Source organism: Trichechus manatus, unplaced genomic scaffold, assembly GCF_000243295.1.
Source record: "Trichechus manatus latirostris isolate Lorelei unplaced genomic scaffold, TriManLat1.0 scaffold00201, whole genome shotgun sequence".
Taxonomy (NCBI): Eukaryota; Metazoa; Chordata; class Mammalia; order Sirenia; family Trichechidae; genus Trichechus; species Trichechus manatus.
In genome coordinates, this window is record NW_004444137.1 from 3,205,900 (window position 1) to 3,232,067 (window position 26,168).

Sequence of the window (26,168 nt, forward strand, 5' to 3'; positions counted from 1 at the left end):
AATCTTTGTCTGAAGAGTTGGCCTTGGGAATAGTTTTAGTTCTGGGTTGACAGAGAGTCCAGGGGCCATGCTTTCTGGGGTTCCTCCAGTCTCAGTCAGACCATTAAGTCTGGTCTTTTTACTAGAAGTTGAGTTCTGCACCCCACCTTTCTCCTGCTCCATCAGGGACTCTCTGTTGTGTTCCCTGTCAGGGTGGTCACTGGTGGTAGCCGAGCACCATCTAGTTCTTCTGGTCTCAGGATGATGCAGTCTCTGATTTATGTGGCCCTTTCTGTCTCTTGGGCTAATATTTTCCTTGTGACTTTGGTGTTCTTCATTCTCCTTTACTCCAGGTAAGTTGGGACCAATTGATGGATCTTAGATGGCCACTCACTAGCTTTAAAGACTCCAGATACCACTCCTCAAAGTAGGATGCAGAGCATTTTCTTATTTTCTTAAACTCTGTCATGCCAATTGACCTAGATGTCCCCTGAAAGCATGGTCCCCAGACCCCCGCCCCTGCTACTCTGTCCCTCGAAGTGTTTAATTGTATTCAGGAAACTTCTTAGCTTTGGTTTAGTCCAGTTGTGCTGACTTCCCCTTACCTCAGCACTATTGACGTTTTAGGCTGGATAATTCTCGGCTGTGGAGACTGTTCTGTGCATTATAGGACATTTAGCAGCATCCCTGGCCTGCACGCACTAGGGCCAATAGGAACCCCCCCCAAGAGCACAACCAAAAATGTCTCCAGACACGGCCAAACTCTTCCCGGGGGCAAAACGATCCCCTGTTGAAAACCAACGCGCTAGCTGTTGTTACCTGCCCACAAGTCTAACGTGTATCTTCTGTTGCTCTAGCATTTTTACCCATAAATTTGATTAACAGATACTCCTTATCTAGCTTATTAACATCGAAGGAAATGAGCAAAGGACAGGGAGGGCCGGAAGGGACAGAGGTCAGCATCCTCTGGCGGGCCGGGAAGGCAGCAAAGCTTGGGTGCCCAGCAGAGGCTGAGAGCTGGAAAGGCTGGTGTCCTGCCAGAGGACCTGGGCATGTTAGGTCCCTCCTCAAGCCACGGTGCCCCAACTGTGGGAGGGGACGATAACAGAACCAAAGTCCCTGCAACAAATCCGCAGGCAGGCACGAAGAGGGAGAAAGGTCCGCCCAGAAACGGGTTCTTCATGAGGTGAGCTCTGAAGAGAAAGGGACTGGGTCCTGGCAGGGTTCTGAAGACAAAGGCTTGGGCAGCCCCACACTTACAGGACGGGAGTGTGTGTGTGTGCGTGTGACTGTGTGTGACTGTGTGTGTTTGAGTCTATATGTGTGACAGTGTGTAAGTGTGCTGTGTGTATGAGTGTGTGTGAGTGTCTGAGTGTGTCTTGTGTGTGTTTAAATATGTGTGACAGTATGTGTGTTTGAGTGTATATGTGTGTGTATGTGTGCACGTGGGAGTGTGGGAGTGTGTGTGTGAGTTTGAATATGTGTGATAGTACGTGGTTTTGAGTATGTGTGAGAGTGTGAGTGTACAGTGTGTGTGAGTGAGCGTGAGTATACCTGTGTGAGTGTATGAGAATGTGTGAGTGTGTGCATATGTGTGTGAGTGGTACAGAGTGCATGTGTGAGAATGTGTGTGTGAGTGTGTGCATGTGTGAGTGTGTACGTCTGCGTGTGAATGCATGAGTGTGTGAGCGTATGAGTGTGTAAGCATATGAGAATGTGTGAGGGTGCGTGTATATATATGTGTAAGAGTGTGGTATGGAGTATGTGAGTATATGTGAATGTGCGAGTGTGGTGTGAGTGTACTTGAGTGTGAGCATATAAGAGTGTCTGAGTGTGTATGCATGTGAATGTGTGTGTGCATGTGTGAGTGTGTAAGAGCTATGTGAGTGTGTGTGCTGTGTGTGAGAGAGACATGAGGATGGTGAAGAGGAGGGAGACTTAGACCTTGCCAAAGACAATGCTTCCTGACCTCCAAATCCTGCCTGGTGCGGGTCAGGCTCCAACACACGACATCCTGTCAGGGGCTGAATAGCAAAAGCCGCGGTCGTTCTCCACGGGCTTCGATGCTGCCGTCCCCGCCTAAACCCTGAGGTACCAGAAGCACCTCCCCACAGTCCTGCTGTAAAACGCCCTCCCGTGAACGAGGATGAGCCCCTTCCACCCTGCCACACCCTCACGCCTTCCACGAGCTGGGCCATCTGCCGTCGCACTTACTGACAGGTTACAATGTTTCCTGGAAAGTAGCCTTTCACCACCCGCTCTTCCAGGCTCGGGACCAACGTGGATTACACCGTCTCTGCCCTTTACGATTCCCTTGGCTTGGAAAGCAGCATCTGTAGTTCCATCTTATCAGACAGCAGCTTTATACAGGAGTCCTGGCCCCATGCTTAGCATCATAAGCACAACTGTTTCAGATAAGGCTGAGCTAATTAAAAACTTAATTAAAAATGAATGTTTCCGGGGACAGCCTGAGTGAAAGATTAATCACAGATATTCACACCCAGGCTAGCAACTGAAAATGCCTTCTGGAACAAACAGCTCTGATGGAAATTTTGTCCCCTGCAGGGGAACAACCTGGGTGAACATAAAGAGTGGCTGAGCTCTGAAACCCCCACCCTGTACCTGCCCACCCTCACTCCTGATCTCAGCTTTATTTTTCTCCAGAGTAGCTACCACCTACTATCATTTTCTACGCGTTATTGTATTGTCTGTGCCACCCAAAACCGCTAAAATATACACTCCATTAGTCTGAGTGTGCAGTCCCTGGGTGGGGGAAACGGTTAATGCGCTTGGCTGCTAACTGAAAGGTTGGAAGTTCGAATTCACACAGAGGTGCCTCAGAAGAAATGCCTGGCGATCTACTTCTGAAAAGTCAGCTATTGAAAGCCTTCTGGAGTACAGTTCTACCCTGCTACACGTGGGGTCATCATGAGCAGACGCGACTACAGTTGATTGGTTAGGATAAATGCAGAGCCCACCCCAAGAATAGTTTCCACCCTGCAAAGCTTGTTGGAGAGTTAAAATGTGTATGTGGCAGGCAGCCTCCAAGATGGTCCCTAATGACTGTGTAATCCCCTCCCACACTGACTGATGGCTGACTTCAGAGTGATGCTGTGTGATATCTGTGGCTAGCCCATGAAAGCCCCCGCTGCTTTTCCCTTTGTCTGTGCAGAGGCTCATGCGGTGAGAAACTGAGGCCTCCGGCCAACAGCCAGAATTAACTTTTAAGCAATGGGTGAACAGCCTTGGAGGCAGATCCTCCAGCCCTCAGCCAAGGCTTCAAATGACCGCAGCCCTGGCGGCAACCTCATAGATGACCCCGAACCGAGCTAAGCCGTCTCAAATTCCTGATGCGCAGAAATTAGATAATAAATGCTTATAGTTGCTTTAAGCCAGGACGTTTAGGGTTATGTGTACATAACCCATTGCCGTTGAGTCGATTCCGACTCATAGCGACCCTATAGGACAGAGTAGGAGCGGCTGGTGGATGTGAACTGCCAACCTTTACAGTTAGCAGGTCGTAACACTTACCCACTATGCCACCGGGGTTTCCTACGTGTATACAGTAATAGATAACTCATATACTATGTGCTGTAGAGTCAGGTGAGAGAAGCAACCACTGCTTAATAAATACTTGAACGAATGCTTGATAAACGCTATCCAAAAGCCGAGAAGTTAGAGTAAGGTGATAGAGACTGCGTTCTGGCAGAGTCAGAATAAAACTTTCTGGTATCGAGAAGGTCCCTGGGTAGCTCAAGAGGTTTGTGATCAGCGACTAACGTACAGGTTGGCAGTCCAGACCCATCCAGAGGGACCGCGGAAGAAAGGCCTGGCAATCTATTTCTGTAAAGATTACAGCCAAGAACACCCTATGGAGCAGTTTTACTCTGTAACACATGGGGGCACCATGAGTCAGAACCTACTCTACGACAATGGGTTTTAGTTTGGTATTGAGGAGGTGAGAGGAGGTTAAATGCTAAGGTCGAGAAGGAAGGTACTAAGGTACAGGTACCCAGTACATGCTCCTGGATGCCTCCTTCTTCATTCTGTCTTCTATCTGTGGAAGAGAGTCGAGACATTGTTTCTCCAAACCTTGCAAGGGCTATAGTATCTGAGCCTGGTACCTAAAGACTATCGGGAACCAATTAGAGACAGATCTCAAAGTTCAAATGAATTTACCATCATTAATGAGATTATTACTGAGTCACTGTCACAGTTTCTTTTCTTTTCCTTCTTTCTCCTCTCTCCTTCTTGTCATTACTATTCTTGGCTCTATTCTCTTCTCATTATATGCATTTTGCCTTGAATGTTTTGGAAATAACATTGGCAAAATTGTATCCTTTCACCTTACTTATTCGATCTGTAGGCTGAACAAAAAATTCAAGAAGCTGGACTCGATGAAGAAGAACCCAGTATCAGGTCATTGGAGGAAGATTCTTTAACAACCTGCAATATGCAGATGACACAACCCTGCTTGCTGAATATGAAGATGACTTGAAGCACTTACTGGCTGAGGTCAAGGACTACAGCCTTCAGTATGGATCACACCTGAACGTAAAGAAAATGAAAATTCTGACAACTGGGGCAATAAACAAAATTAAGCTAAATGGTGAAGAAATTCAAGTTGTCAAGGATTTCATTCTACCTGGATGGATCAACAGAATCAACACCCTTGGGGGGAAAGATTAGTCCAAAGGACTAATGGACCACAACTACCACAGCCTCCATCAGACGGAGTCCAGTACAACTAGATGGGGCCCGGCTACCACCACTGACTGCTCTGACGGGGATCACAACAGAGGGTCCCGGACAGAGCCGGAGAAAACGCAGAACAAAATTCTAACTCACAAAAAAAAGACCAGACTTACTGGCCTGACAGAGACCGGAGAAAGCCTGAGAGTATGGCCTCCAGACACCCTTTTAGCTCAGTAGTGAAGTCACTCCCGAGGTTCACCCTTCAGCCAAAGATTAGACAGCCCCATAAAACAAAATGAGACTAACGGGGCACAACAGTCCAGGGACAAGGACTAGAAGGCAGGAGGGGACAGGAAGCTGGTAATAGGGAACCCAAGACAGAGAAGGGAGAGTGTTGACATGTCATGGGGTTGTTAACCAATGTCATAAAACAATATGTGTACTGACTGCTTAATGAGAAACTATCTGTTCTGTAAACCTTTATCTGAAGTACAATAAAGGGAAAAAGAGAAAAAAAAATCAACACTCTTAGAAACAGCAGTCAAGAAATCAGGTGACACATTGCATTGGACAAATCTACCGCAAAAGACTTCTTTAAAGTTTTCAAAAGAAAAAGATGTCAGTTTGATGACTACGGTGCACGTGACCCAAGCCATGGTCTTTTCAATCATCTCATGTGCATCTAAAAACTGGACAATGAAAAAGGAAGACAGAAGAAGAATCGATGCCTTCGAACTGTGGTATTGGCAAATACACCATGGACTGCCAGAAGAACAAACACATCAGTTTTAGAAGAAGAAGTACAACCAGAATGCATCCTAGGAGCGAGGATGGCGGGCCTTTGGTTTGCTTAGTTTGGACACATCGTCGGGAAAGACCAATCTTTAGAAAGAACACTGTGTTTGGTAATGTAGAGGGTCAACAAAAACATGGGAGACCCTCAATGAGATGGACTGACAGCAACAGCTACGAAAGTGGGCTCAAATGTACCAATGATCATGAGGATGGCAACGGACTGGGCAAGGTTTCAATCTGCTCTACGTAAGATTGCCACGCGTTGGAGCCAGTTCCACAGAAGACTGTGTTCTTACATGTATTATTCTAGTTCCCCAAATCTGTGCTCATTTTAGTGTTTTCTAGCCTGGATAGGCCCAGAAGAGGAAGGCTGTTTTTGTAACTCTCTTTTCTATTTACCCTCTGTCCTAATTATCAAAGCACCTTGATGTGATTCGAGGCCTCGTCCTTTCTTAGGCTGAACCATGTCTCCTGCAGGCATTGCCACCCCACCCAACCGGATCCCCTTCAACTTTCTGTAGAAAACATCTCCAATAGCACCTAGTAATTGAAGGTGGGTCCTTTCACATCACTGGGCCACGAGAGATTCCTCATACCATACAGACTAAGGTATCAGTGGCAGAAGAACATGGTACATGAAGAAATAACATCTGGGGACAATTTATTCCATATCCACACCATTTAGGGGGACAGAATCAGGAAGATGCAAAAAGATATCTTGGCTTAGTAAGGCCACACAGGTGCCTCCATGAAAAGCAGCCCATGAAAATGCACCTAGGAATGTCCTTTGCAGACTGAAGCTGAGAAAATGAAGCAATTAGGACTGGGTAACAGGAAGAACTTCATCTGTGAGTTAGAGTGATTTTCTGTTGTTTTTTTTTTTTTTAATTTATTTTTATTTTTTATTGTGCTTTAGGCGAAAGTTTACAGCTCAAGTTAGTTTCTCATACAAAAATTTCTACACATATTGTTATATGACACTTGTTGCTCTCCCTATACTGTGACAGCACACTCCTCCTTTCCACCCCTGACTTTCCGTGTCCATTCAGCTAGCTCCTGTCCCTTTCTGCCTTCTCATCTCACCTCCAGAGAGGAGCTGCCCATTTAGTCTCGTGTGTCTACTTGAGCTAAGAAGCACACTCTTCACAAGTATTATTTTATGTCTTATAGTCCAGTCTAATCTTTGTCTGAAGAGTTGGCTTCAGGAACGGTTTTAGTTCTGGGTTAACAGAGAGTCTGGGGGCCATGCTTTCTGGGGTTCCTCCAGACAGACCATTAAGTCTGGTCTTTCTACATGAATTTGAGTTCTGCACCCCACTTCTCTCCTGCTCCGTCAGGGACTCTCTGTTGTGTTCCTTGTCAGGGTGGTCATTGGTGGTAGCCGGGCACCATCTAGTTCTTCTGGTGTGAGTTAGAGTGATTTTCTTAAGAAAGAGGAATGAGCCCAACCAAGAGGGAAAGACGATATTGCTGGGCCAGTCACTGACTGGATGGCTAAATTACAGAAAAATGACTGAGCAAAAGGAGACACAGTGAGACCATTCTGGACAGCATCAGTCTCTACCAGCTACAGTGGCAGTCAGGGACAGGGGACTGGCCTCATTTAGTCTGCAAAGAACGGCAGGCACTGCCTTTTGCAGCAGAATCTCACTGTCTAAAAGAAAACATGTGACCTTGGCATGGAAAAACAGAATCCCCGGCTTCATTAGCTGACACCACCTTGCCCTTTGGGAAGACCAGTCTGCAGAGTCTGTCCTCCAGCCTTTCTGAGTCCTGCCTGGCTGGTGGCTGTGCGCTACAGACAGCTGGTCTACCCAGGCAGAACCACGAGTTGTGTTCCTGCTACACCTCACCTGGCTCTGATTGTACAGGAGAGCACAAGGAATTTCTTAGAATACAACCTTCAGACTCAAAGAGTAAACCCAAGGCTGGAGAACCTTATTTCTACCTAACCTTTAGAAATAGGACTTTCCAATACTCGAAAAGATTATCCAAGCCTTTACATCCTAATTCTTTTGCTGTGCCTTCAATAACTTGAAAGTTCTGAAAATACATCAAGTAAGGTTGATCTACCTCAGCCAATACATAATTTTCACATTTCACAAAAAAGGCTCAAAAAACTCTTGTATTCCCACCTCATACTTCTCACTTGACATAACTATCGCATATCGGACTTGTAGCCTACTGGACTTCTCTTTGTTGAAGCCATCCACTTGTGGTATTTCTTGACATAACTATCACAGACGTTATGTCTTGATGTAAAGAAAAATGCTAGCTCTCAACATATTTGGTAATAAACAAGCAGCTCACCAAAATGGAATTTAATTTTAAAATGTAAATTGTTTCTTCATTCAGTATGTTTGTTGAGTGTCTAGGATGTATACATCAGTATGTTAGGTAGGAGTTCGGCTTCTGGCCCAAGTCCTTTGTGTGATTTTTCAGGCCGACCACAGGCAATTACAAAGGCTCTACCTGGCAGCCTCAAGGGAAAGGTGTCCTCCTCAACCAGACTTGGTGAACGATCTGTGCATTGCGGTATCTAAAGGAAGCTGCGAGGACTCTGGTCCCCCGGACCAGCCATGCTTTCGCATGTCTGCCTTCCTAGCCCATGCCACCTCTGTCGAGACCTCCTTATGGCATGCGAGCAGGGAGAAAAACCCTAAAAACACTTCTCTTCACTCTGACTCAGTCCACTCACAACCCTTCCCCCTCGCCAGCTCCCCAATCCCTGGCTCCATGAAACTACAGGAGCCTTTTGTTTGGGTTTCCGTCCCCAGTAAGATGGGTCCCCACGTCTATGCTGACCATCTAACTTATGCCCAGTGCCATTCCAGGGGGAAAGTGGAAGAGGGGGAGTTGGCACCTTCTCCCCATTAGCCTCTTGCTTATAGTACTGCAGTGAGTAAAGGCTTGACTGTTATTTTCATTTGGCTTGTTGTTTTAACCGGTGTCATGGATTGAATAGTGCCCCCCCCAAAATACCTGTCAACTTGACTAGGTCATGATTCCCAGTATTGTATGATTGTCTACCATTTTGTCATCTGATGTGATTTCCCTATGTGTTGTAAATCCTATCACTATGATGTAATGAGATGGATTAGCGGCAGTTATATCCATGAGGTCTACAAGATTAGATAATGTTTTAAGCCAATCTCTTTTAGACATAAAAGAGAGAAGCAAGCAGAGAGACAGGGGGACCTCATACCACCAAGAAAGCAGTGCCAGGAGCAGAGCGCATCCTTTGGACCTGAGGTTCCTGTGCTGAGCTACCCACAGACCAAGGGAAGACTGATGACAAGGACCTTCTTCCAGACCTGACAGAGAGACAAAGCCTTCCCCTGGAGCCGGCGCCCTGAATTCAGACTTCTAGCTTACTGGACTGTGAGAGAATAAACTTCTCTTTGTTGAACCATCCACTTGTGGTATTTCTGTTATAGCAGCATTAGATGACTAAGACAACTGGCTACTCCAACACCTGGCAACTCAGCTCAGCTCTTGACATCAGGTGCCACGTGGGATAGAGAAACGGACCTCCCTGCCTTGGAGGGAGTGATTCATGGAAGGGAGGGAGCAGGTGTCTGGTGGCTCCATACTCATTCCAGGACTGCCAGAATCCATCCCAGGCTCTCTACTAGCTACACTTCTTCTTGCCTGTTCATGTGACTAAGCAAAGTCACAGGAGGATTACATTTCTTAATGAGAGCTGTAGCACAAAAACATCCTTAAGTCCAGAGCCTCCTGAGGTGTCCTCAGAGCTTCTGCATCTGACTCATCTGAAGATCTTCTGAAATTATGACTCCTGTGCCCCATCTCAGGCCCAGCAAATTGGAATTTCTGCATGTGGAGACTGAAAATCTATATTGCTAACAGCTTCCCTGGTGAGTTTTCGACACACTAATGTTTGAGAACCTCTGCTATAATCCAGCATTTTGCTCCCTAGGCGATATTGCTAGGAGTCTCTGTGTGGCATGAACGGTTAAGCTCTGGGCTACTAACCAAAAGGTTGGCAGTTCGAACCCACCCAGGGACACCTCAGAAGACAGACCTGATGATCTGCTTCTAAGAGATCACAGCCATGAGAACCCTATGAAGCAGTTCTACTCTGACACACATGGGGTTGCCATGGATCCACATCGACCAGCTGGCATCTGGTACTGGTAAAGTTTGAGAACCTCTGCTAAAGCCAGTATTTTACTCCCCAAATAATTGCTAGAGAGTAAGTTGACCATGTTAGACTCCAGCATCTAAGGAGGAAAGGAATCAGGAAGTGGATGAACACTGGGTGGCCACTTGCCACGGCAGGGAAGGAACCAGGGAACACAATAAAAATCGCTCTTGCTGTGTTGATGACCAGTGTTGGGAAAACCCCACTCCCACCTCCATCCAGGGAGAGAAGGTTGTCTCTGCAATACTTCTCCGCCAGGGCCTCATGTCACACAGGTGTCACAAGTAACTGGTAATTAAAAAGAAAGAGCTAAATGCTGTGAATAATTAACTAAAAACTGGATTATCACCAAGGTTATCACTTGGTAATAATGTTCCACTCCATCTGGGATGTTAGAAGCTAGCAAGCGGCCATCTAAGATGCATCAATTGGTCACAACCACCTGGAGTAAAGGAGAATGAAGAACACCAAAGACACAAGGAACATATTAGCCCAAGAGACAGAAAGGGCCACATAAACCAGACACTGCATCATCTTGAGACCAGAAGACTAGATGGTGCCCAGCTACCACCAATGACCGCCCTGACAGGGAACACAATGGAGAGTCCCTGATGGAGCAGGAGAAAGGTGGGGTGCAGAACTCAACTTCTAGTAAAAAGACCAGACTTAATGGTCTGACTGAGACTAGAGGAACCCGGAAAGCATAGCCCCCAGACTCTTTGTCGACCAAGAACTAAAACAATTCCTGAGGCCAACTCTTCAGACAAAGATTGGATTGGACTATGGGACATAAAATGATACCTGTGAAGAGACTGCTTAGCTCAAGTAGATACATGAGATTAAATGGGCAGCTTCTGTTCAGAGGTAGGATGAGAAGGCAGAGAGGTTTAGGAGCTGGCTGAATGGACACAGAAAATCAGGGGTGGAAAGGAGGAGTGTGCTGTCACAGTATAGGGAGAGCAATTAGGGTCACATAACAACGTACGCATAAATTTTTGTATGAGAAACTAACTTGAAATATAAACTTTCACTTAAACTACAACAATAAACAAAAAAAAAAGGACTCTCCCCAAAGAACTGCACACATCTACTGTGTCCCAAGTGGTTCAGTGGTAGGATTCTTGCCTTCCACGAGGGTGAGACCCAGGTTCGATTTCCAGCCAATGCACCTCATGTGCAGCCATCACCCATCTGTCAGCGGAGGCTTGCGTGTTGTTACGATGCTGAACAGGTTTCAGCGGAGCTTCCAGGTTAAGACAGACTAGGAGGAAAAGCCTGGTGATCTACTTCTGAAAATCAGCCCACTCAACGCAGCTAACAACAACAACACAAACTGTGCCTTGAGAACCATTCTCCTCTGGGGAAAAAGAAAAGCAATTAACAAAACGATAAGACAGGAGAACTCCCATGGAAAACAACTTCTCTTTATGTGGGCCAACCACACATGGAAGAACAGGGAAGCAAAGTCTCAGAGCTTTTCTCAGCCCTCCTCCAGAACAAATCTCCAAGATGCTTTCCTCCTCAAAGAACAGGCACCTGGAGAGTCCTGGGGGCCATGTGACAGTGGTATGCAATGACATCCCTCAGCAGACATGGCTTCTCCTATCTGATCCTTAGGTACCTTGCGAACATGTTCAGCCTGCAGGCATTTTAATGTCCCACCCCTCTGCCTCATCAACACAACCTTTACAGGGACCCTGAAGCTGGTGGAGGAACAAAACCATCTGCTTCCAATAAAAGGGACTCACGGGACTTGGGTTAAGAAACGCTTCACAAAGTTTAACTAAAAATGTATAAAAACTCACCACCACTTGTTTCTAGTCAGTTGAAGGACAACCAAAACCAAACCCGTTGCTCTTGAATCGATTCCGACTCACGAGTAATTTGTGATTGCAAAATATCACAAAGGCTTATGATAGTCTCCCCAGGCTTCATAAAGCTATCTTTCACAAACCTGTGGCACAAACAGACCCAAGGCTTAAGAGAAGTGGCAAAAGTTGTATGAAGTGGAGAAAGATGGTTTCCCTGCATGACAACCGCAGGCAATTACTAGGATGGCAAACTGCTTTATCCCACCCCAGGGGCCCACCCTCACCCCAGCTCAAGCTCTGCACATACTCAGAGTGAGGACGCTGACTGAAAAGAAAGGGACACACGCACATGGCCGCCATGAATGTTCCTTCCTATGGATGCATGCCAAGGGGCAGGGCGTTCTGAAGCCACCGTTTCTGAATAGACTTGATTCCCACAAATTTCACCTACCTTTCTTCCTTGGATTCAAACCAAGGTCTGGAGTCAGAAGTCCAGGAAAACATGGACTGTGGGAAGAAACACACAGACACACAGAAATATGTGAAAAGGAGAAGACGTGAAGTGGAGAGAAAGCAGAAGACAGGCACCAACAAGCTGGAGCGTTTCCTGCAGCTAGAGGGTGTCTGTAATTAGGGAAGTGGGCCTTCTCCACAAAGCTGGTAGTATGCAAAGCAATATGGAAATGCAGAAGTACGAAGTCCTCAGTCAGAACGGGGCCTCTTTGAATTGCATGTTTCAAATTAAGTAACACGCTGAGAACTGGATCCCACCACAACGAACGCAAGCTTTACGAGGGTGTAAATGGACGTGGCTGTGCCTATTAGTGAACAGTACATTTTCCCAAGAGTTCCTACAAAACTGAACTTTGTCTTGAATTGCTAGGTAAACCAAAAAGCAAACCCGTTGCTGTCAAGTTGATTCCAACTCATAGCAACCCAACAGGACAGAGTAGAACTGCCCCGTAAGGTTTCCAAGGAGCGCCTGGTGGATTCCAACTGCCAACCTTTTGGTTAGCACCCGTAGCTCTTACTATGCCACCAGGGTTTGGTACTAGCAAAATTGTCCTGATTATTTTATATTTTAAAAAGTCCTAAGACACTGCTGTTGTTGTTAGCTGACATCGAGTCAGCCACAACTCACGGTGCCCCAGGCACAAAGAAATGAAAAGCTGCCCGGTCTTGTGCCATCCCCACGATTGGTTGGAGATAGGACCATTGTGATCCATAAGGTCTTCAGTGGCTAATTTTCAGAAGTAGACCTCCAGGCCTTTCTTCCTAGTCTGTCTTAGTCTGGAAGCCCTGCCGAATCCTGTTCAGCATCATAGCAACATGCAAGCCTCCACTGATAGACAGAGATGCTAATTCACAGGCGTTGGCAAGGTCAGGCAGGGTTCATCTTTATGGCAACAGGCTGATATGCAGGGTTGCAGCAAGCGTATTAGCTGTCCCTGTCTCTCTTCCTGGATGTCCTGGACAAGCAGCCACACATGGTACCAGGAAGAGACACAGCTTACAGAGGGCCTCTGACCAATTCCCTCAAGTTCAGATAGGAAGTGTTACTCAAGCATCTCCTAAACATTCACATGCTCTGTGGACCATGGAGGCTTTTGAACTTCTCCCTTCCAGTCTGTGACGTCTCCACACGTGGACAAAGAGCCAGGAGAAGCCCAGGCCAGGCTCTACAACAGCCCATGAAACATCACTGGAAATGTAAGATGGACTCACCAGGGATGTGCTGAGAAAAACTGCAGAAGCCAACTTGCACCCCCTACCTGTGACAATGACAGCTCTATGAGAACAAAGTATTGTCTTTTTATAGATGATAGACTTGAGCCACAAAGAGGGTAAGGATACATCTTCCGAGCTGGCCAAGATGGCAATGACAATGGAGACCATGAAGATGACAAGGAGTGCACCCACCAACAGTTACTCCACGCTTACCGGGAGCGTGCGTTATGCTAGCCACTGAATACACTGGGCATCAGCTGATCTGTACCCCATCCCGAAAGTTAGTTACTGTGGTTATCTCCAATTCACAGGCCTGCAAACTGAGGCTCATCAAGAAAATCACACAGTTAGTAAGTGGCAGAGCCAATATCTGAACCCAGCCGGGTCTCTTAACGACAGCCCTTAAAGACCATCTTCAGGTGGCTGTGGAAAGGCATCTCTTACTCAGCACATCCAAATGCAGGAACTTCCCTGCCAAGCCTGGAGTTGCCTCCTTGTTCCCTTGGAGCCATAGTTCTCAATGTGCAGTCCCCAGACCAGCACCAACAGCATTGCCTGGGTACTGAAATGAAAATTCTCCGGGCCCTACCCAGACCTGCAGAATCAAACCCCGGGGCTGGGGCCCAGTGATCTGTTCTAACAACTCATGTTTGAGAACGGGGGCCCAAGAACACTATCCATGGAACTGCTTGAGTCAGAACCTAAGTTCCCTGAGAGTGCCCGCCTTGCCTTCTTTAACGTCAGTCCGTTACCACCCCCATCATCTTACCTGCCCACCTTCCACACCGGTCTGCTTTTCTCCAACATCGCCACTTCAGACAACCCTAACCACCAACATTCCCGCCTTGTTCCCTCCATCCTGTGGCTAAAGTGAGCTCTTCGCATGCACATACATGAGCACACAACCTCTCTGCAGAAAGTCCATCACTGTCTGTGCTCTGATCTCAGGATACACACCTGCCTGTCCCCCAGTGTCAAAAGCTGCCTTCCACCATGGCATCCTCTGAATCTTGCATCCTGTTCAGTCCCCCTCAAGGCACTCTGCACTTTTCTTTTGTAATACTGACCACAATTTGGCTTAGTTTTAATTGACTTTTCGTTCACCTGTGTGATTTTTTGATCACTGCCTGTTTCCTCCACAAGGGAGGAGACTGTATCTATCTCTGTCTCTCCTTTTTAGTGTTTAGAGTAAACTTTTTATTTCTGAATGGATTTAGATTATAGAAGAGTTGTGAAGACAGTACAGAGAGTTCCCATATACCTCACAACTGTTTCTCCTGTTATTAACATCTTACATTAGTACTCTACATTCCTCACAATTAGCAAACCAATATTGCTACATTAGGGGCCCTGGTGGCATGGTGGTTAAAGCCATCGACTGCTAACCAATAGGTTGGCGGTTCGAAACCACCAGTGGTTCCATGGGAGAAAGATGTGGCAGTCTGCTTCCATAAAGATTTACCGCCTTGGAAATGCTATGGGGTCACTATGAGTAGAAATCGACTCAATAGTGGTGTTTTTGCTACATTATTATTTACTTGAAGCCTATACTTCACTCAGATTTCCTTAGTTTTTACCAACAGTACTTTTTCTATTCCAGGATCCCACATTGCATTTAACGTCTCCTTAGGCTCCTTTTGGCCGTGACAGTTTCTCAGACATTCTTTGGTTTTGATGACCTTGACAGTGTCGAGTACTGGTCCGGTATTTTGTAGAACGTTCCTTGAGATTTGTATGTTTTTCTCTTTTCCATTGCTGGTGGGACTGTAAAATGGTACAACCACTATGGAAAACAGTATGGACCTTCCTCAAAAATTAGCAATACAACTACCTTATGATCCAGCAATCCCACTCCTAGATATGGATCCTAGAGATGTAATAGAAGTGATGCAAACAGACATATGCACACCTGTGTTTATTGCAGCATTATTCACAGTGCCAAAAAAATGGAATCAGCCTAAATGTCCTTCTACAGATGAGTGGATAAGCAAACTGTGGTACGTACACACAATGGAATACTATGCAATCATAAAGAATAATGGTGAGCCTGCAAAGCATATTATAACTTGGATGGATTTGGAGGACATAATGCTAAATGAAATAAGTCAATCACATAAGGACAAATATTGTACGAGCCTACTTTTATAAGAAGACAAGAATAGAATACATACAGGCATATCTCGGTGATATTGCAGGCTTGGTTCCAGACCACCACGATAAAGTGAGTCGTGTGAATTTTTTGATTTCCCAGTATATATAAAAGTTATGTCTATACTATACTGTAGTCTATTAAGTGTACAATAGCATTATGTCTACAAAAACAATGTACATACCTTAATTTAAAAAATCGTTTATTGCTAAAAAATGCTAACCATCATTTGAGCCTTCAGTGAATCATAATCGTTTTGCTGGTGGAGGGTCTTGCCTCAGTGTTGATGGCTGCTGACTGACCAGGGCGGTGGTTGCTGAAGGCTGGAGTGGCTGGGACAATTTCTTAAAAAAAGACAACAATGAAGTTTGCCACATCGGCTGACTCTTCCTTTCACGAAAGACTTCTCTGTAGCATCCGATGCTGTTTGATAGCATTTTACCGACAGTAGCACTTCTTTCAAAATTGGAGTCAATCCTCTCAAATTCTGCTGCTGCTTTATCACTAAGTTTATGCAATATTCTAAATCCTTTGTTGCCATTTCAACAATGCTGACAGGATCTTCACCAAGAGTAGATTCATCTCAAGAAACCACTTTCTCTGCTCATCCATAAGAAGCAACTCCTCATCCATTAACGTTTTACCACGAGATTGCAGTAATTCAGTCACATCTTCAGGCTCCACTTCTGATTCCAGTTCTCTTGCTATTTCCACAACATCTATAGTTACTTCCTCCACTGAAGTCTTGAACCCATCAAAGTCATCCATGAGGGTTGGAATCAACTTCTTCCAAACTCCTGTTAAAGTTGATATTTTGATCTTCTCCCATGAATCATGAATGTTCTTAATGGCATCTAGAATGGTGAATCCTTTCCAGAAGGTTTTCAATTTCCTTTGCCCATATCATCAAAGGAATCACTATCTGTGGCAGCTGTAGCCTTAAGAAATGTATTTCTTAAATATTAAATCTTGAAAGTCAAAATTACTCCTTGATCCATGGACTGCAGAATGGATGTTGTGTTAGCAGGCATGAAAACAACATTAATCTCCTTGTACAGCTCCATCAGAGCTCTTGGGTGACCAGGTGCATTGTCAATGAGTAGTGATATTTTGAAAGGAATCTTTTTTTTTCTTAGCAGTAGGTATCAAAAGTGGGCTTAAAATATTCAGTAAACCATGTTGTAAACAGATGTGCTGTCATCCAGGCTTTGTTCTTCCATTTATAGAGCACAGGCAGAGTAGATTTAGCATAATTCTTAAGGGCCCTAGGATTTTCAGAATGGTAAATGAGCATTGGCTTCAGCTTAAAGTCACCAGCTGCATTAGTTCCTAACAAGAAAGTCAGCCTGTCCTTTGAAACTTTGAAGCCAGGCATTGACTTCTCTTTAGCTATGAAAGCCCTAGATGGCATCTTTTTCGAATATAAGGCTGTCTGGTCTACACTGAAAATCTGTTGTTTAGTGTAGCTGCCTTCATCAATTATCTTAGCTAGATCTTCTGGATAACTTGCTGCAGCTTCTACATCAGCACTTGCTGCTTCACCTTGCACTTTTATGTTGTGGAGACGACTTCTTTCCTTAAACCTCATGAACCAACCTCTGCTAGCTTCCAACCTTTCTTCTGCAGCTTCCTAGAAATGAAGAGAGTTAGGGCTTTGCCCTGGATTAGGCTTTGGCTTAAGGGAATGTTGTGGCTGGTTTGATCTTCTATCCAGACCACTGAAACTTTCTCCATATCAGCAATAAGTCTGTTTTGCTTTCTTGTAATTTGTGTGTTCACTGGAGTAGCACTTTTAATTTCCTTCAAGAGCTTTTCCTTTGCATTCACAACTTGGCTAACTGTTTGGCGCAAGGGGCATAGCTTCTGGCCTGTCTCGGCTTTCGACATGCCTTCTTCACCAAGCTTAATCATTCAGTAAGCTTTCTGCATTGAATTGTCTTTATGCCTTTGTTAAAAGCATTTGACTTTATTTGTGTGGGTCAATTTCTGGTCTCTCTGTTCTGTTCTGTTGATCTAGGTTCTGTGGTATGTACACACAATTTTTTTTGTTAACACCATGCTGTCCTGACTACTGTAGCTTTATAGTATGTTTTCAAATTGGGTAGTGTGTGTCCTCCAATTCTTCTTCTCTAGCATTGTGTTAGCTATTCTAGGCCTTTTGCCTTTTGGGAGGGGGCTTGAGGGTAAGAAAAGCAGTTTCTCCTGGGATAGGGATAAGCTGTGTCAAAGTCTTTTCCCTTGAAGAGTGGGCCTTTGTTGTAGAGAAGGATCTGGGTGTATTTCATACTGATTACTCTCCCCCTTCACCCTGCAGAGCCACGAGGGGCTCTTTCTCAGATCCTCACTGTGAGAACCTGGTGGGGTTGCTGGAAGTAAAGCCCACGAAAATGTGAGATGAAAGTCCTTCTAAGATTGCATTCCCCAGGAGTTTCTCACTCTCCTGCTGAGACAGGGAAGGGAAAAAGGGACAGAGCTCCTAGGCAAAGAACCCTGAACTAAAAACATGTGCTTAACTAATGACACAAAACCCATTATCTTGGAACATGCAATAATGAAAGAACAATCCACTCAGCTCTCAATGTACTTCCTTGATGTTTTCCAGAAGAACCGGCCTGATCTTGTCCCTGGAGCATGTGCAAACATCCATAAAGTGACCGACAGACCTGTGACAGGCATAGAGCCAGCACCATGGGGGGACTGTGCAGGCATTGCTCCCCATAATAAGTCCTGCCATCCAGTCCCTGGAGCCTTTGTTACGGGTTCCATCTTGGGATGCCTCCTGTGCGCATGCCTAATCTTCATAGCCCTGCCTCTTTCATGAACAAAGATGATGCCTTTTTCCTGCCTAAAAACCTTTATATGCTCCAGCCAATCCTTTGTTCGGGGAGACAAAGGCTAGCTTTGCATTGTCCCTCTTTGTCTCTGCTCGCGAGCTACTTTTGCTCAGTAAAGCTTTGTTCGTGCAGAAGACTTGAGCCTCTCCTGGTCATTCTTGGTCAGTAGAAGGCAAGAACCTCAAAGGGGCTGCCCAGGTTGGGCAGAAGACCCCAGCAACACTGCTTGTCTACACTCAGCCTCCAGCAATTCATCAAAATTACCATTGATGAGTTCCTACCAGTTTACGGCTCCAGAGGCTTCTCTCCGTGTAAGCAGACCTTGGCTCTGTCTTTCTGGACTTGCCTGTCTCTCCAGACTTCAGGGGCTCTTTGCCCTGCAACTCCAGTTCTCTGATGGGTCTCAGAAAAGCCACTGACTTTTCAGTTTGTTCAGCTTTTTCTTGTTGTAAGGATGGAAGGGATGACTTCAAAGCTCTTTTCATGTCATAGCTGAAACCAGAAGCCTGTGTCTTGTTTTGTTCCCTACTCTCTCTGGTGTCTAGCACATGGCCTGTCGTGTAATAGATGCTCCCGAAACATTTGCCAGATGAATGAATGGATGAGTAACGGAGATGTGACTACATTCTTCTCCAGGTAGGAATCCCAATTGCTCATCTCAAATCTAAGCCAGCCTGTAGGTGCACCAGAGTTACTAGTCCAGTCTACCTGACTTCATCCAAACCACTAGGAGAGACCCAACATCTTCTCATATGCTCATTCTTTAACACCTGGTACACATTCTTCCAGTATTTTCTGCCGAGGAGCTCTGAACCAATTCCAAACTACTTCTACCTCCAATGGTTAAGTCCTTGTTTTGTCATGCAAACACGAAATGTAGAAGGAAGACAATATTTGTTTTTCATACTCCTCCCAAACGGGATAGAGTTATCAAAATTCTGTCTGTCCCATTTAGATGCTATCTAGTTTTACTCTCTACCAGGCTTATTAATAAAACATAATTGTGTCCCAAATATACAGAGAAACTGTGGACCTTATTATCTTAATTTCTTTCTTTTCCTTATGCACAACCATGAACAAAACTTCAGGTTTAAATTTTTAAAAAACTGAAGTAATTACAAAATTAGTGGCTTTGTGCTTTGAAGGCAATGCTCACCAAGTTAGGCTACATTTTACATCTTTATTTTAGGCAGAACCCTCCTGCAGACTCACAGAAAGCCCAAGTATGTGTGGAGTAGGGGAGGTGGCTTGTGAAGTGGTTAAAGTCCCAGAATTGAAGTGCCTGGGTTCATATCACTCACCACCACTTTTTGCCATACAGCAGAGACTCCATCTCCTCGTCTACAAGATGAGGATAATAGTAACACCCACCTCCAATCATTGGTGTGGGAATTACATTACCAATCTACATGAAGTACTTATGGCCTGTGGCCTGGCACGCAGTAAATGCTCCCCCAGTGTTGGTGATGAGGATGGGAGTAAAGACGGGCAGGAAGTTGACTCAGTTGGCCCTCACTATTTGGGTGGAAATGACCTTCTTATGTAGATCTTCTGAGGCGTTCGCTCCTAGGAAGGCATAGTTACACATTTCTATTCACCACTCCCTATAGTTCTGCTCCATCATGAGAATTTAACATGTTTCTATGAAATTTTTAATTATAAAATTAAAAGAAAAGAGAGCGTATAAAGAAAAAAGTTAGAAATTAAATATTGCTGTTGTTGTTGTTAGGTGCTGTCAAGTCAGTTCTGACTCATAGCGATCCCACGCACAACAGAACGAAACACTGCCTGGTCCTGAACAATCCTCACAATTGTTGCTAAGTTTGAGCCCACTGCTGCAGCCACTCTGTCAGTCCATCTTGTTGATGGTCCTCCTCTTTTTTGCTGACCCTCTACTTTACCAAGCATGATGTCTTTCTCCCAGGACGGGGACCTCCTGTTAACATGTCCAAAATAAGTGCGACAAAGTCTCACCATTCTCACTTCTAAGGAGCATTCTGGCTGTACTTCTTCCAGGACAGATTTGTTCATTCTTCTGGCAGTCCACGGAACATTCAATATTCTTTGCCAACACTATAATTTAAAGGCATCACTTCTTCTTCAGTCTTCTTTATTCACTGTCCAGTTTTCACATGCATATGAGGCAACTGAAAATACTATGGCTTGGGTCAGGTGCACCTTAGTCCTTAAGTGACATCTTTGCTTTTGAACGCTTAAAGGAGGTCTTTTGCAGCAGATTTGCCCAATGCAATGTGTTGTTTGATTTCTTGACTGCTGCTTCCATGGGCATTGATCGTGGATCCAAATAAAATGAAATCCTTGACAACTTCAATATTTTCTCCGTTTATCATGATGTTGCTTATTGGTCCAGTGGTGAGGATTTCTGTTTTCTTTATGTGGAGGTGTAATCCATACTGAAGGCTGTAGTCCTTGATATTCATCAGTAAGTCCTTCAAGTCCATTTCACTTTCAACAAGCAAGGTTGTGTCATCTGCATAGTGAAGGTTGTTAATGAGACTTCCTCCAATCCTGATGCTGCACTCCTCTACATATAGTCCAGCTTCTCGGATTATTTGTTCATCATACAGATTAAATAAGTATGGTGAAAGGATACAACCCTGATGCACACCCTTCTTGATTTTAAACCATGCAATATCCCCTTTTTCTGTTCCAATGACAGCCTCTTGGTCTATATACAGGTTCCACATGAGCACAATTAAGTGTTCTGGAATTTCCATTCTTGGCAACATTATCCATAATTTGTTATGATCCACATAGTCAAATGCTTTTGCATAGTCAATAAAATATAGCCAAACATCTTTCTGGTATTCTCTGCTTTCAGCCAAGATCCATCTGACATCAGCAATGATATCCCTCGTTCCACGTTCTCTTCTGAATTCAGCTTGAATTTCTGGCAGTTCCCTGCTAATGTACTGCTGCAGTCACTTTCGAATGATCTTCAGCAAAATTTTACCTGCATGTGATATTAATGATATTGTTTGATAACTTCCACATTTCATTGGATAACTTTTCTTTGGAATGGGCACAAATATGGATCTCTTCCAGGCGGTTGGCCAGGTAGCTGTCTTCTAAATTTCTTGGCATAGATGAGTGAGTGCTTCCAGCATTGCATCCATTTGTTGAAATATTTCAATTGGTATTCTGTCAATTCCTGGAGCTTTGTTTTTTCGCCAATGCCTTTAATGCAGCTTGGACTTCTTCCTTCAGTACCATCAGCTCTTGATCATATGCTACCTCCTGAAATAGTTGAAATAGTCAACCAATTCTTTTCGGTACAGTGACTCTGTGTATTCCTTCCATCCGCTTTGGATGCTTCCTGTGTCATTCAATTTTTTGACCAAAGAATCCTTCAATAAGTAAATATTACATTTAGAATATTATTCAAATTATAGAATATAATAGGGTATAATTCAAATATAAATTTTGTTCCTCAGAGGGTAACTGATTTTCAAAAAACACCAATGTATTATCTGTAATAGTATAATCCCAATGACCTGGTTTTTACACAAATTAGTTCATATAGAGATTGGCTATGACAAGAATTTCTATAAAACATTGTATAAAGTAAAACGCACGTAGAGATAGTTAAACAGTTTAATTTGCAAAGTACAAAAGATTTTTTAAAATAAAGCAGAATGTGCCAATCATAACTTATACATATATATATATAAATTCACTGTCATGGAGATCCATGTTGATCTGGGCATCTTCCAGAAGGTAGCCGGAGCTAATGCCCCCATAGTCCTTGCAGTCGGGAGTAACTCTGCAATGCAGGACTCTGGGATGACTTCAGGGTCCTGGGTAGCCCATGAAGACAGAACCGCTGCTCTAATCCAGGCATTCAACATTAACTTCCTTTAGCACCCATGAACCTCTCATGTGTCAGGCATGTTCTAGGTGCTGGGGACCCGGCGGAAAGCAAGACTGGGGCCCATGTCACAGCTGGGGCAGTGAGAGTAGCTGGCCCCGGGAAACCATAATAGCATCACCACACCACAACAATTGTGAACGATGCCAGTGATCAAATATGTCTCCCCTCCAGGGAAAACGGCTCCCCCACCACACCAGGGGTGTGCGGTTGGAAATGTTCTCTTGGGGAAAGCATGTTGAGCAAATAAACAAGGGTAGGGCTTCATAATGCTGCATGACGAAGAATGTTGTAAAGAAACCAAGATTTCTGTATTTAAAAAAATAAGTTAGTGTTAAATGTGGGCAATAGGTTAATAAAATCCATTCCCTTCTGCATAAGAATTTGACTTTTGGTTAACTCTCCAGCCTTGTTCCCCGGGTAACCTGGTAAGGTGGCCTGTCAATTATATGGTTAAGCAGCATTGCTTATGGTAAAAATAATCCCTAATATAGAAATTGCACCCAGACTGGGAGATCAACGTTGTTGTTGTTAGCTGGTGTGACGTTGGTCCCCAACTCATGGTGACCCCATGCATAGTGGAACAAAACACTGCCCAGTGCTGTGCCATCCTGCGCCACATCCATGATCAGCTGTGGATCAGACCCTTGTGATTTTTGGAAGTAGACGGCCATGTCTTTCTCCCTAGTCTGGGAGAACTAGAAATACTTGATGAAAAGCCAAAGCTTTGTACCTGTTTCTTGCAGGGACCCTGGAAACAATGTCTACAGTGCTGTTCAGAGAGAAATGGCTCCTGGGGAAGGCGTCCGTGTAGACCTTGCCTCCTTGGCCCTGGACGGTGTGAACTGCAGCAAAGACCCCCACTGAAGGAAGATACCTGATGTTGCCCTGCTGGGACGCTGGGGTTCCCGTGCCCAATATGCCGTGTGATCATCCCGTGGGTCTGAACATTGTGAGCCCCTGTGGACCTCCTGGTGGTGTGTATTACACCACATGGTTGCCAGTTGAAACGAAAACCTGCCATAAAATCAGTCCCTGGTTAAGAGAAAGATGTTTTATTTTTTTAAAAAATGGCTGTGACAAAGTATTCTTTCATAAGAAAGACACTTTTGTGATAATTAGAAGATTCTTATTTTGAGACCTCACTGGGCCTGCTATCACACTGTAACAGAAATATCAAGCTGATGAGATGGCTTTTAATCTCGATGACTGTGACTTGTCTGGCCTCTCAACAGCTCACCAATGTCCTCCTGGCACCCAGAATGGTGTCAGGCACATAATAACCAGTTACCACTGGCTGTCAACTCATGTGTCAACCCCAACTCATGCTGAGTCCATGTGTGTCAGAGGACATCTGTGCTCCATAGGATTTTCAGTGGCTGATTTTTCAAAAGTAGATGGCCACGTCTCTCTTCTGAGGCACCTCTGGGTGGACTCAAACTTCCATAGCCTTTTGGTTAGCAGTCGTTAACCATTTGCACCACCCGGGGACTCCGGGCACATAGAACAAGCTCAATAAAAATCTACGCATTTAATGAATTAATACAACATGCAAGGCTAAGAGAGTTTCACTGTATTATAAAATAGTTCATTGGATTCGAAAGCATGTCTCTTACAAAAACAGTCAAATGTCACTTGGTTTTAAAAATTATTTCCCTGCTTATAAAAAAAGGAAAACAAAATATATTATCGGATACAAGAATGCTAATTGACTCTTGACACTTGATTGACACAGTGGTTGCAACAACGTGCTCAAGCATAACAAAGATCATGAGGATGGCGCAGGCACAGGCAGTGTTTTGTTCTGTTGTACATGGGGTCGCTATGAGTGGGAACCGACTCGACGGCACCTAACAACAACAACACTTGACTCTCAGATTCATTTTTTTTAAATCTATTTAGAGTGACTTCTAAATTATTCACAAGAGGAGCCCATGGTCACAACTAAACTAGATGAGAAAATACAGGTTACTGTACAATTCAATACAAGGGTGAATAGATACTAATATCTGGAAAACTCTCATCTCAACTAATCTCAACGCCTGATAATCACACAGCTCTCTCTGTATTTGTTTGGCTCCCTGTCATGGATTGAATTGTGTCACCAAAAATGTCTGTCAACTTGGCTGGGTCATGATTCCCAGTACTGTATGACTGTCTACCATTTTGTCATCTGATGTAATTTCCCTATATATTGTAAATGGTATCACTCTGATGTAATAAGATAGATTAGTGGCAGTTATATTGATAAGGTCTACAAGATTAAATAGTGTCTTACGTCAATCTCTTTTGAGATATAAAAGAGAGAAGCAAGCAGAGAGATATGGGGACCTCATACCACCAAGAAAGCAGTGCCGGGAGCAGAGCGTGTCCTTTGGACCTGAGGTTCCTGCACAGAGAAGCTCCTAGATCAAGGGAAGGTTGATGCCACGGACCTTCCTCCAGAGCTGACAGAGACAGAAAGCCTTTCCCTGGAGCTGATGCCCTGAATTTGGACTCGTAGCCTACTGGACTATGAGAGAATAAATTTCTCTTTGTTAAAACCATCCATTTGTGGTATTTCCGTTATAGCAGCACTAGATGACTAAGACAGGCCAACTGCATGTCTCTCGCCCAGCTGCAAAGAGTGAGGTAGAGCTCAGCCTTCAGGGGACAGCGGCAGGAGAACACTTTGGAAGGGCCCCCTGCAGGCCCCTGCACAGGGGAACATCTCAGTTTTCTCTAACAGAGGCTCTTCAGGTACTGCCTCCTATAGGATGCACCCGTGTGTCAGCCCAACTCAAGTATCTCCAGTTGCCCTTGTTGTTAGCTGCTATTGAGTGCGTCCCGACTTATAGGGACCCCGTGCATGACATAATGAAATGCTGCGTGGGACTCTGCCATCCCCATAGCGAACCATTGTGATCCACGGAATTTTCAGTGGCTAATTTTGGGAAGTAGATCACCAGACCTTTCTTCCTAGTTGTCTTAATCTGTAAGATTCCCTGAAACCCGGTCAGCATCATAGCAACACACAAGCCTCCCCTGGTGGAAGGCTGGTAGCTGAGCATGAGGTGCATTGGCTGGGAATCAAAGCTGGGTCTCCTCACCCAAGGTGAGAACTCTACCACTGACCCACCAATGTCCCCCACCACTATAACTGCTTTGAGAGGTTTTAATTGATCAGATGGTACGCACTTCCAGAAATAAAACTACTGTTTTCTTTGCAAGCACAGAACATGGTCACTCAATCAGCACTGTTTTCTTCATTTTCCCTTAATGAGGAACATGTTCCCTCTCCAAGTCTTCCTTTCAAAACGTAAAACAAGACAAAACAAAAACCTTAGTTCCCAATGTTTTGAAAAACTGATACTGGAATTTTTTAAAGGAAGAGAATTTAATAAACGCTAAGACTTTTTCCATTACCTCAAACTGCTCTTGAACAAAAATTTAGTCTATTCTTTCAGAAACTATACTGAATCAAGTGTGCTTAACCCAGAACCAAAAAACCAAACCCACTGCCGTCGAGTAGATTCCGACTTATAGTGACCTTATATAACAGAGAAGTGCCCCACAGTTCAGTGGGGTTTTCAATGGCTGAGTTCTCAGAAGTAGATCATCAGGTCTTCCTTCTGAGGTACCTCTGGGTAGTCTCGAACCACCTTTTTAGTTAGCAGCTAACTGTGTTAACTGTTCGTACCACCCAAGGACTCCAAGTATGTAGAACAGACATAACAAACTGCGAATCAGGCCCTCTGCCATGTTTTTCCGTTAATGAACTTTGTGATACCTTTCCATATTCTGCTTTAACATTGATCTATCTTCAGTTTCTTGGTAGGTTTGGGATTCCAAAGTGCACATAAGAACTACCAAAAAAAAAACCCCTGCCGTAGAGTCGATTCTGACTCATAGCAACCCTATAGGACAGAGTAGAACTGCCCCATAGTGTTTCCAAGGAGAGGCTGGTGGATTCGAACTGCCGACCTTTTGATTAGCAGCCGAGTTCTTAACTGCTTAACCCAAGGCTACATTAATTAGTCACTTTCTCCAAGGCTGGGTTCACATTCAGAGGACTTCTATAGCAACACAACAAGTGGGAACAATTTCAGTTCCTGAGTGACTCACAAGTACTCCTGGAACTAAG

At 44.6% G+C, this 26,168-nt stretch overlaps 1 protein-coding gene across 4 annotated transcripts in view; it reads right to left on the reverse strand.

Annotated features, from left to right (window-relative positions):
* SYK (spleen associated tyrosine kinase) overlaps window positions 1-26,168 on the reverse strand; it is a 130,831-nt gene that overhangs the window by 82,089 nt on the left and 22,574 nt on the right. The window contains exon 1 of one of the 4 annotated variants that reach the window (XM_012558965.2): window positions 11,897-12,089. The exons of the other annotated variants lie outside the window; for them this stretch is intronic. The gene's annotated coding sequence lies outside the window, so the exon portion shown is untranslated. Of the gene's footprint in view, window positions 1-11,896; window positions 12,090-26,168 lie in introns of those variants that run through there. 4 annotated transcript variants of the gene reach the window in all.